The following is a 9,859-nucleotide window of genomic DNA, read 5'->3' as shown; positions in this document are numbered from 1 at the left end:
GAGAGAGAGAGAGAGAGAGAGAGAGAGAGAGAGAGAGAGAGAGAGAGAGAGAGAGAGAGAGAGAGAGAGAGAGAGAGAGAGAGAGAGAGAGAGAGAGAGAGAGAGAGAGAGAGAGAGAGAGAGAGGGAGAGAGGGAAACTCATACATATACGGTAGATGACAGTTAGAAAAAGACATCTCAGTAGAAGTACCACACTGTTGACAAACTTCATCAAAGTTTTCTCCCTGAAGAGTTGTGTGAATAAGACATACATTCTTCCTTCTTGTTTTGCCTTTGTATTGTTTACTTTATCAACAAAAAGCAATTCTTGTTTAACAACATTTCATTTCACCCTCGCCTGCTGAGAGTGATCTTGTTTGGGAATATCAACCTATCTAAAACGAAAATAAAGTACATATAAAACCACATGACCAAATTTGGCAGATGCTCAAACTCTTCAGACGTGCATGAATGAAAATATCTTGAATCTACTTGTCCTTGACAGAGATTCTCAGGCAAGAACCTCATGCACTGTTTATTAAGACAATGTTGAAATCCCTCCCTCAATTCTGTAAAACCAACAATGCTATCCCCCTTCAATTTTGCTATTTTGAGACTTGACCGGTTCTGTTTGAAGTGCCTCTCATTTCTTTTTTAAAGGATGTAACTGTGGCTTCACAGTTTTTTTTTTAGACAATTTACATAAAAAGCCTGCAGTCTAAAAAGTTTTGAATAGATCCTGGCAAAAAGTAGACTGAGGACGACCAACTAAATAAAAGCCTTAGGCGTGTGTGTGTGTGTGTGTGTGTGTGTGTGTGTGTGTGTGTGTGTGTGTGTGAATGCGAGCGTGTATGTGTGCGTGCGTGTGTGTGTGGGTGTGAGAGAGAGAGGGTGGGTGTGTGGATGTGTGTGTGTGTATATATGTAGATTTGTAAGTGGGATTTTTGGTGGCAAGGACAGAAGGAAAGACGAAGGGACACTGGAGGGGGTTCCTGGAAGGGGTTACTGGGTTATTGAGCTTTAGCCTGGCTGCGTATGAGAACAGCAAATCTGACTGGGTTGGTAAACAGAGGCTCTAGGGATGGTTCTTTTGCATGCAGGCTGCTGTGCACTCCATGGAAGCCCTCTGTGATTCTAATAGAGTAAGCTCATAGAAACCACAGAAATCACCATAGAAAATGCCGATAAGGCCGTCAGTCACTGCCAAAGCATAACACACTCTCATTCAAAATGCTTCAATGTTGAAAACTGCTTCATGCACTAATAGAAAAAGGCAAAACATAGTTTTTGCAAGCCGTCTGGTATCCTTTAGGTACACGAATCCTATCTGAAAAATTACTCAGTCTTAAAGCTATAAGGATAGAAACGGCACAATATATATTTAATTTAACCTACATTTGCTTTCGCTGAATTTTTTTAAGGCATTTATAGTGACTTTCAAACAACTAATCACTTATTTTTATATCTCAAAGAAGAATGTCTCAGATTTTCCCAAACTGCATGTTTTTCTTTCTGTCCCTGGACTTAGTCAAAAACTGACTTTGAATGGGTTGATGACATTGTACATTAGGTTTTAAATGTGGTTCAGAGATTAGTTAACACAGATCTAACGTTAATATGATATTGATTATACATTTTAATTACAAAAAGTAACCCCTCTAAACCGTGGAGACAAATATTTCGAGGATCAATTATGTCTAGCTTTGCAAAAGTTAATGTGGGTTCATAGACACTCACTCAACACTCTGGGGAGATCAAAATAATACTTAAAAATGTGTGGTATTGCCTTTTAACAAGCCTCCTCTTTTTCTTTCTCCTAGTCTTTCATGGACGAATGCTGTGTACAGCATATGGAGTCTTCTCCGAATGTATAAGAAGATTAGACAGACCTCCCCTGAGAACAGTTTTCACTTCTTTCCCTTTTCTTTCTTTTCTTTTAAAGGCAAGCACCAGTAATTTATCTTCATCAACTATTATGGACATCCTCAGGAACAGAACCTCGACTAGAAATGTATCAAATCAACAGCACATTTTTCAGAAAATGGCAGATCCAATTTTATACGTGTCCCTGAGGACTCCCCTTAACCGTTAGTGTGCTGATCCTTCACTCATTCAGCGCAGCTTCAAAATTGTTTCTGTCTCCAACAACCTGCAAGACAAGCCTCTATTGGGGGAATGCTAACACGATGCCCCAGTGACATTAAATACAACTCTTTGAAGACATGCAAGCCTGTCTGGCCAAATTGCAAATAATCTGCATGAGACAGAAGACACGGAAGTGGGAAGAGAGAAAACAAAGCCTGTCTTTAGTTAAACTCCAAATAACTGGATACAACAACAACCATTTACTTGTTCATACTTCTGAAGAAAGGAGCGGTAACCCTACACCCTGAATCTTTACTCACATGTTTTCTATCATGGCCCACTTCAGAATATAATCAAACAACCTTTAAATTTTAAAATCCTTCAAATGTCAGACTGACATGCAAAATCCTCAGTTTTGCTCCAAGTCTGTTTGAAGTGGAAACCCTGTTATTCTTTTGTCAATAACATTACATTCTTCTGGTACACTGTGGTTCCACATTTCACATTTCATTGCCTTACTTGTCTTCTCATTTACTTTTTGCTGCCGAATTGATTTGCAGAATAATACTGTGGATATAATTAAAATAATTATCTAGATACATAAAACTTCTAAAACTGCTAAATGACCCTGTTTGAAAAGAAAGAAAAAAAAGGTAAGAACTGAAGGCCAAAGTTCAAAATTACACACAGTTCTACAATTTATGTAATAGACTAAATTATAAATATATCCCCAACTATATATTTGAATGAGCTCACTTGAAAGTCTCACGCTGTCACCAACTCCACGGCCTACCCGTCAATCAAGCGCCCAACCAATCACAGCGCCCAACCAATCTAGGCGCATGTGCCAGAAGGAATCAAGTGAACGCTGTGGTGTAAGGAATCTGCTATGTTAGGAGAAGAAATCACTATACATGGACTTCCCAATTTACATAATTTTAGAGTGTAATAACTTTTCCAACAATTTTCATGTTTTTGAGCAGAGTCCAAACAGCAGGAACGACACAGAAAATGGCAACAAATTCTGAGTGAAGCTATCTGGCTAGCACAAACAGTCTGTCCAGCTACGGTTTCCATTTGGAATGGGACAATCGATTTAGTATCCAAATGCTCTTCAGGTATCTGACAAAAATGGTCTTTAAGTAACTACATACAGTTCTGTTCATGTAGTCAGCTAACAGAACTATCACTTCTCTAAAATTTCTTTTCCACTTGCTCTTTTGACAGGTGCCTTTTCCCTTAACCTTAGCCTGCTAACATTCATCTACGGCTTCGCCCAGCTCAATCCATGATTTGCCAACACAAAGTCGTTATGTCACCACGTTGATATTTGACTACATTGGGTGCGTTTTGGTTTAGAATACCAATACATTTATTTTCACGTACACACAAACACACACACACACACACACACACACACACACACACACACACACACATATATATATATATATATATATATATCAATAGAGAGAGAGCACACAGACAGTTTTTACATGAATAGAAAAATCCTGAAATAAAATTAACGAACGGAAACTATGTAAACTGTGTATTCATGGTAATATTGTACAGAAACGTAAATATTTGAGCATAGTGTAGTGAGTCTAGATGGCATTCCCAACAAGTTTAATTACCAAATGTTTTGGATAATAATTAAAACACCAACATGATATTCACATTTTCTGTTGTTAAGTAGGCTACTGCAACATTTTTCATTTGGGTAGAAATTGATTAGTACTTGCTCAACAGCCTCCTACATTGATATTCTATGTGGAAATCTTTCAAGTGCATAAACAAACAAGGTTTTCCTCTGACACCTAAATCACATTTCAGCAACTTTGATTGGAATACTTTATTGGTTTGGGCCAGGAGTAGTATCAAACAATATGGATTGGGTCCACTCAACATACTGCAAACTGTCAGGCTCAAATGATAAAACTGGACAGAAATTGGCCTGCGTAAAAAAGATTGCTGAGGGCGAGGATTATAAAGGTTTTTTACCCCCTCCATATTGATTTAGGTATAACCAGGAGATTTATCAATGCAAAGTGTTTGACAGGGAGCTCAGCAACATTTAGAATTAAGTTGCAACTACCAATGTGGAATAAAAATGTCACTACAACAGAGGTTTGTAAAAAATCACATTTTAGAAAAGATTGATATTTACTACATAACTATTTTGTTTCACAAGCTTTTATTTCTGCTCAAAATGAGTTTAGAGCATAGAAATAGGCAAATCTTCAGGTTGATAAAAATGTTCCATGTTTAAAAGGACTTTGTGTATTTCAATTGATTTATAGAAATTAAAATAATGCATAAAGGGTAAGTAATGATATTTCTTACCCTGGATTGGTGTTTAACTGACTAATGGATCATAACAATTTTTGAAATTGCTCCAGTATTTTGTGAGACCCATGCAGGCACTATAATTGTCAGTCAGTCAGTCAGTCATTTTCTTAACCCGCTTAATCCGCTTACGCAGGTCGCGGGGGAGCCGGTGCCTATCCCGGCAGTCTCAGGGCGTGAGGCACGGGATACTCCGGGCACGATGCCAGTGTACCGCGGAGCCACATAGAGACAAACAATCACTCACACACACACACTCACTCCTACGGTCAATTTGGGACCGGCCAATCTAGCTTTTGGAGGTGGGAGGAAGCCGGAGAACCCGGATAGAACCCACGCAGACATGGAGAGAGCATGCGAACTCCGCACAGAGCGGGACTCGAACCCGGGTCCGCCGTGTTGTGTAGGGGGGCCGGCAGCGCTAATCACTGCGCCACCGTACTGCCTGCACTATACTGTAATTGTAAATTTGTTAATTTCATTCCAACATGACAGAAGAAGACTTTTCTGGCTCGTCGTAACAGTATTCTGGCAAACACTATTTCTGGTTTTGACAAGATACTGTACATTCTTAATTCACTTTTTAGATGTGACAAAATCTGAACAGGTGCAAGGAGGGCAGCAGAGGAACTACAAAAAAACAACATAACATTTTGGATTGTCAGAAAAAATAAATTCATCAGGTGGTATAAGATTTGCCCTAAAAGACAGGTACAAATAAAGGTAAATTCAAAAGGCAGAATTTGAAGTATAAAACCAAATAAAATGGAAATGCTCAAGTATAATATACCTTACCATGAATTTGTTGTTAAATGTAGTGCTTTTATGCACAGACTTCAACATTTTATAGGATAGTACAAGATTTAGTGTGGTTTTGTTTTCCCCTTAAGCTGCACACACAGGTGTTACCTAAACTCCAAAAAAAATAAATAAATACGGAAGTACGTAATATTGACAACTTCGACTTCACAGATACATTGATAACATTAAAAAAAAAAGCTTAATAGCAGACACATTCTTGATGACAACACTTTTAAGAGAGAAAGCATTCCTCACTTAGGAATTGAAACTAGTGTTCATGATAAAAACAGCCACATGAAAAATTAATCAAATATTGGGATTTAGTCAACATGTCCGCTTGTTCTAAATCCCAGCATACCCAAGATATCATAGTTCTGTTGAAAATTCAAGACAGTATGAATATTTTTTTTCTTCTATCTATTGTTGTATCTAAGGCAATACATATCACTGAGACAACATTTATACCCCAACTGTTTAACTCAGCAATGTTATCTTTATGGAAAGCAGACTGTGAGCCTTGCGTTGCCTGGAAGCGGATGAGATAGGAGACAGATACAAGAAGATGGGAGACAACACAGTGCACAGAGCATTGAAGCAAAAAAGCAGCAAGGGAATATGTCAAGAAATCAAAGCTCAGACAAGTTGAAGGGGAGAGGATTCAGATGCACAAACATACACTGTGTTTTTCTCAGACCTGGAGGTGGAGGAACACAGCTCAAATCAAATTCCACTTAGATATTTTAAAACCTGGGTCTGCTCTCAATGTAAAACAGTTTTTCACAACACCTTGTTCTGCCTCGAAGTGGGACAGCCGATCATGTGACTGACCCACTTGCGCAAACCTATGATGCTAACTAAATCAGCATAGCCACTTTTATATTCCTTTGACAATACAAAAAAGAGAAATCATATCAGAGCTTCAGTAGTTTTAAACAAAGGCCAGAATTTGATTGTTGATGAGTATTTCACATTAAATTTTATTTTTAAGGTATGGTAATGAAAAATGAAACATTCACAAACATCCCAGACCTTATGGCAGGACTCAAACTACACTGACTGATTTTTGACAACTGGAACTCCTTTAACTGTAACATTTTTGTCCCGCATCATTGCATTAAATGCAGCTTTGCCCCACCTTTGTCCCTCAACTGAAAGAGTAAAACCCAAGGCCGTGGCTACCAATGAGATATCTTTGGCATCAGGACTGTTGAAATTATGCAAAGACTTTTGAATTATGTAAATCAAACATCTGCATAGTTGTTTACTTGTTTTCTTCCATCTGCCAGAAATGCATCATCTTCTCATTGCTGTGTTATTACTGTTCTATCTTTTGCTTTGCTTTTCTTTTTGATTTCAGAGTCATTTTTTCAGTTACAATTCCCTAAGGGAAGTAGAAGTTTTCTATAAAGACATTAACTTGATCAGTACAGAATCCTGTTGGACCCCCCCCCCCCCCCCGATTTCTACAAGTAGACAATTGTCTACAATTAACAATTGTAGCCGCAACCCAGTTTGTTATCTATTTTCAATATTTGTTTGTTATATTTCTTTCTTAAAATGTAGCCACAAGAGGGCACAAGCCAGTGTCTTATTGTGACGGTCAGAAAGGGCATCCGATGTAAAACCTTTGCAAAAATCAAACATGCGAATCAAATCTATGACTTCCATAGTGGATCGGTCGAGGCCCGGATTAACAACAACTGCCATTGGTGCTGTTCACCTACAGGGTGCCGGTGGAAATTGAACACTGTCATTGAATACTGGAACTACGACAGGAAAAGGTAGAGAGTTGGACATGATCCAGAGGAGGAAAGTAGACATAATATGTTTCCAGGAGACCAGGTGGAAAGGTAGCAAAGATTAGAAGTTTAGGAGCAGGGTTCAGGTTGTTCTATCATGGTGTAGATAGGAAGAGAAATGGAGTAGTAGTTATCTTAAGGACTTTGTTAGGAATGTCCTCAGAGGTAAAAAGTGTCGGATAGAGTAATGAATCTGAAGCTACAAATCAAATGTGTGACGTTCATTGTTGTTAGTGGGTATGATCCACAGGTAGGATGTGAGCAGGAGGAGTAGAAGAAATTTTGGTTGGACTTTGATGAAGTGATGCAGAGCATACCTAGAAGTGAGAGTTGTCATTGGTGCAGACTTCAGTGGACATGTTGGTGCAAGAAACAGAGGTGATGAGGAGGTCATAGGCAGGTTTGGTATTCAGGAGAAGAATGCAGAAGTTGACTTTGCAAAAAAGATGGAAATGGCTATAGTGAATACTTTCTTCCAGAAGAGGCAGGAACATAGGGTGACCTATAAGAGTGTAGGTAGGAGCAGATAGACTACATCTTGTGTAGACGGTGTAATCTGAAGAAGATCAGTGACTGCAAAGTAGTGGTAAGCAACAATGTAGTAAAAACGCATGGGATGGTGGTGTGTAGGATGACTCTGGTGGTGAGGAAAATGAAGAGGGCAAAGGCAGAGCAGAGGACTAAATGGTGGAAGTTGAAAATGGAAGAGTGCTGCATGACTTTTAGGAAGGAGTTAAGACTGGCTCTGGGTGGTCAGGAAGGGCTTCCAGATGACTGGACAACTACCGCTAATGTGATCAGTGAGACAAGTAGGAGAGTACTTGGTGTGTCATCTGGAGGGAAAGTAGATAAGGAGACTTGGTGGTGGAATGAGGAGGTACAGGAGTGTATACAGAGAAAGAGGTTAGCTCAGAAGAAGTGGGACACTGAGAGGACTGAGGAGAGTAGACATGAGTACAGGGAGATGCAGCGTAAGGTGAAGGTACAGGTAGCAAAGGCCAAACAAGGGGGTTATGATGACTTGTATGCCAGTTTGGATAGTAAGGAGGGAAATACTAATCTGTACAGGTTGGCAAGACAGAGAGACAGAGATGGGAAAGACGTACAGCAGGTTAGGGTGATTAAGGAGAGGGATGGAAGTATATTGACAGGTGCCAGTAGTGTAATGGGAATATGGAAGGAGTACTTTGAAAGAGTTGATGAATGAGGAAAATGAGAGAGAACAAAGACTAGAAGAGGTGGCTGTTGTGGACCAGGTAGTAGCAAAGACTAGGCAGGATGAAGTGAGGAGGGCATTGAAGAGGATGAACAGTGGAAATGTGGCAGTAGAGTTTCTGGCTGGGTTGTTAAATAGGATCTTAGATAGTGAGAAGATGCCTGAGGAATGGAGTAGAAGTGTACTGGTGCCTTTATTTAAGAACAAGGGAGATGTGCAGAGTTGTGGCAACTGCAGAGGAATAAAGCTGATGAGCCATACAATGAAGTTATGGGAATGAGTAGTTAAAGCTAGACTAAGGGCAGAAGTGAGCATTTGTGAGCAGCAGTATGGTTTCATGCCAAAAAAGAGTACTACAGATGCAGTATTTGCTTTGAGGATGTTGATAGAGAAGTACAGAGAAGGCCAGAGGGAGCTGCATTGTGTTTTTGTAGATCTGGTGAAAGCTTATGACAGGGTGCCCCGAGGGGAATGGCGGTATTGTATGAGGAAGTCTGGAATGGCACATAAGTATGTTAGAGCGGTGAAGGACATGTATGAGGACTGTAAGACAGTGGTGAGGTGTTCTGTAGGTGTGACAGAGGAGTTGAAGGCGGTGGTGGGACTGAACCCCTTCTTGTTCGCTATGGTGATGGACAGACTGACAGATGAGGTTAGACAGGAATCTCCATGGACTATGATGTTTGCAGATGACATTGTGATCTGTAGTGAGCGCAGGGAACAGGTGGAGGAGAAGCTAGAGAGGTGGAGGTTTGTCCTGGAAAGGAGATGAATGATCATTAGCCGCAGTAAGACACAGTACATTTGTATGAATGAGGGACCCAAGTGGAAGAGTGAAGTTACAGGGAAAAGAGATTGAGAAGGTGGAGGATTTTAAGTACTTATGGTCAACAGTTAAGAGCAATGGAGAGTGTGGGAAAGAGGTGAAGAAGCGTGTACAGGCAGGATGGAACAGGTGGAGAAAAGTGTCAGGTGTGATGTGTGATAGAAGAGTTTCAGCTAAAATGAAAGGAAAGGTGTACAAAACTGTGGAGAGACCAGCAATGTTGTTTGGTCTAGAGACAGTGTCACTGAGGAAGAGACAGGAGGAAGAGCTGGAGGTAGCAGGGATGCAGATGCTGAGGTTCTCTTTGGGAGTGACCAGGATGGATAGGTTCATGAATGAGTACATCAGAGGGACAGCAAATGTTAGAGTAGTGGTTCTTAACATTGTTGGAGGTGCCGGACCCTGCCGGTTTCATATGCTTACTGACTGAACCCTTGTTTAGTAATTTTTTTTTTTTTCAAAATTAAGACATACGTATATGTTTTACTGGTGTATTTAATGAATTGTGCATTAATGTCACCTTTTTCAAAGAACAAAACCAAGACACTGCATGAACTCACATGAAATGACCTACCTGCAAATCAGTGTGACTTCTGCTGTTGTTATTGAGAGACCAGTTCAGATATTCATGTCTTGACCTTGGCATGTGCTACTCTTATGTCATTTTCACGGCAAAGTCTGTTTCTTTTGTTTTCCATGCAGCTTAAGGATGTGTTCCTTTTTTTTTGCCTGTGCGAGACTAGAGTTGCTCAACTTGACATTGCAAATCATGCAGAATCCTGACTCCCATCACATTCCATTATACA

Source organism: Antennarius striatus, chromosome 10, assembly GCF_040054535.1.
Source record: "Antennarius striatus isolate MH-2024 chromosome 10, ASM4005453v1, whole genome shotgun sequence".
Lineage (NCBI taxonomy): Eukaryota > Metazoa > Chordata > Actinopteri > Lophiiformes > Antennariidae > Antennarius > Antennarius striatus.
The sequence above is the reverse complement of the archived record's forward strand: the minus strand, read 5'-3'. Positions refer to the sequence as shown.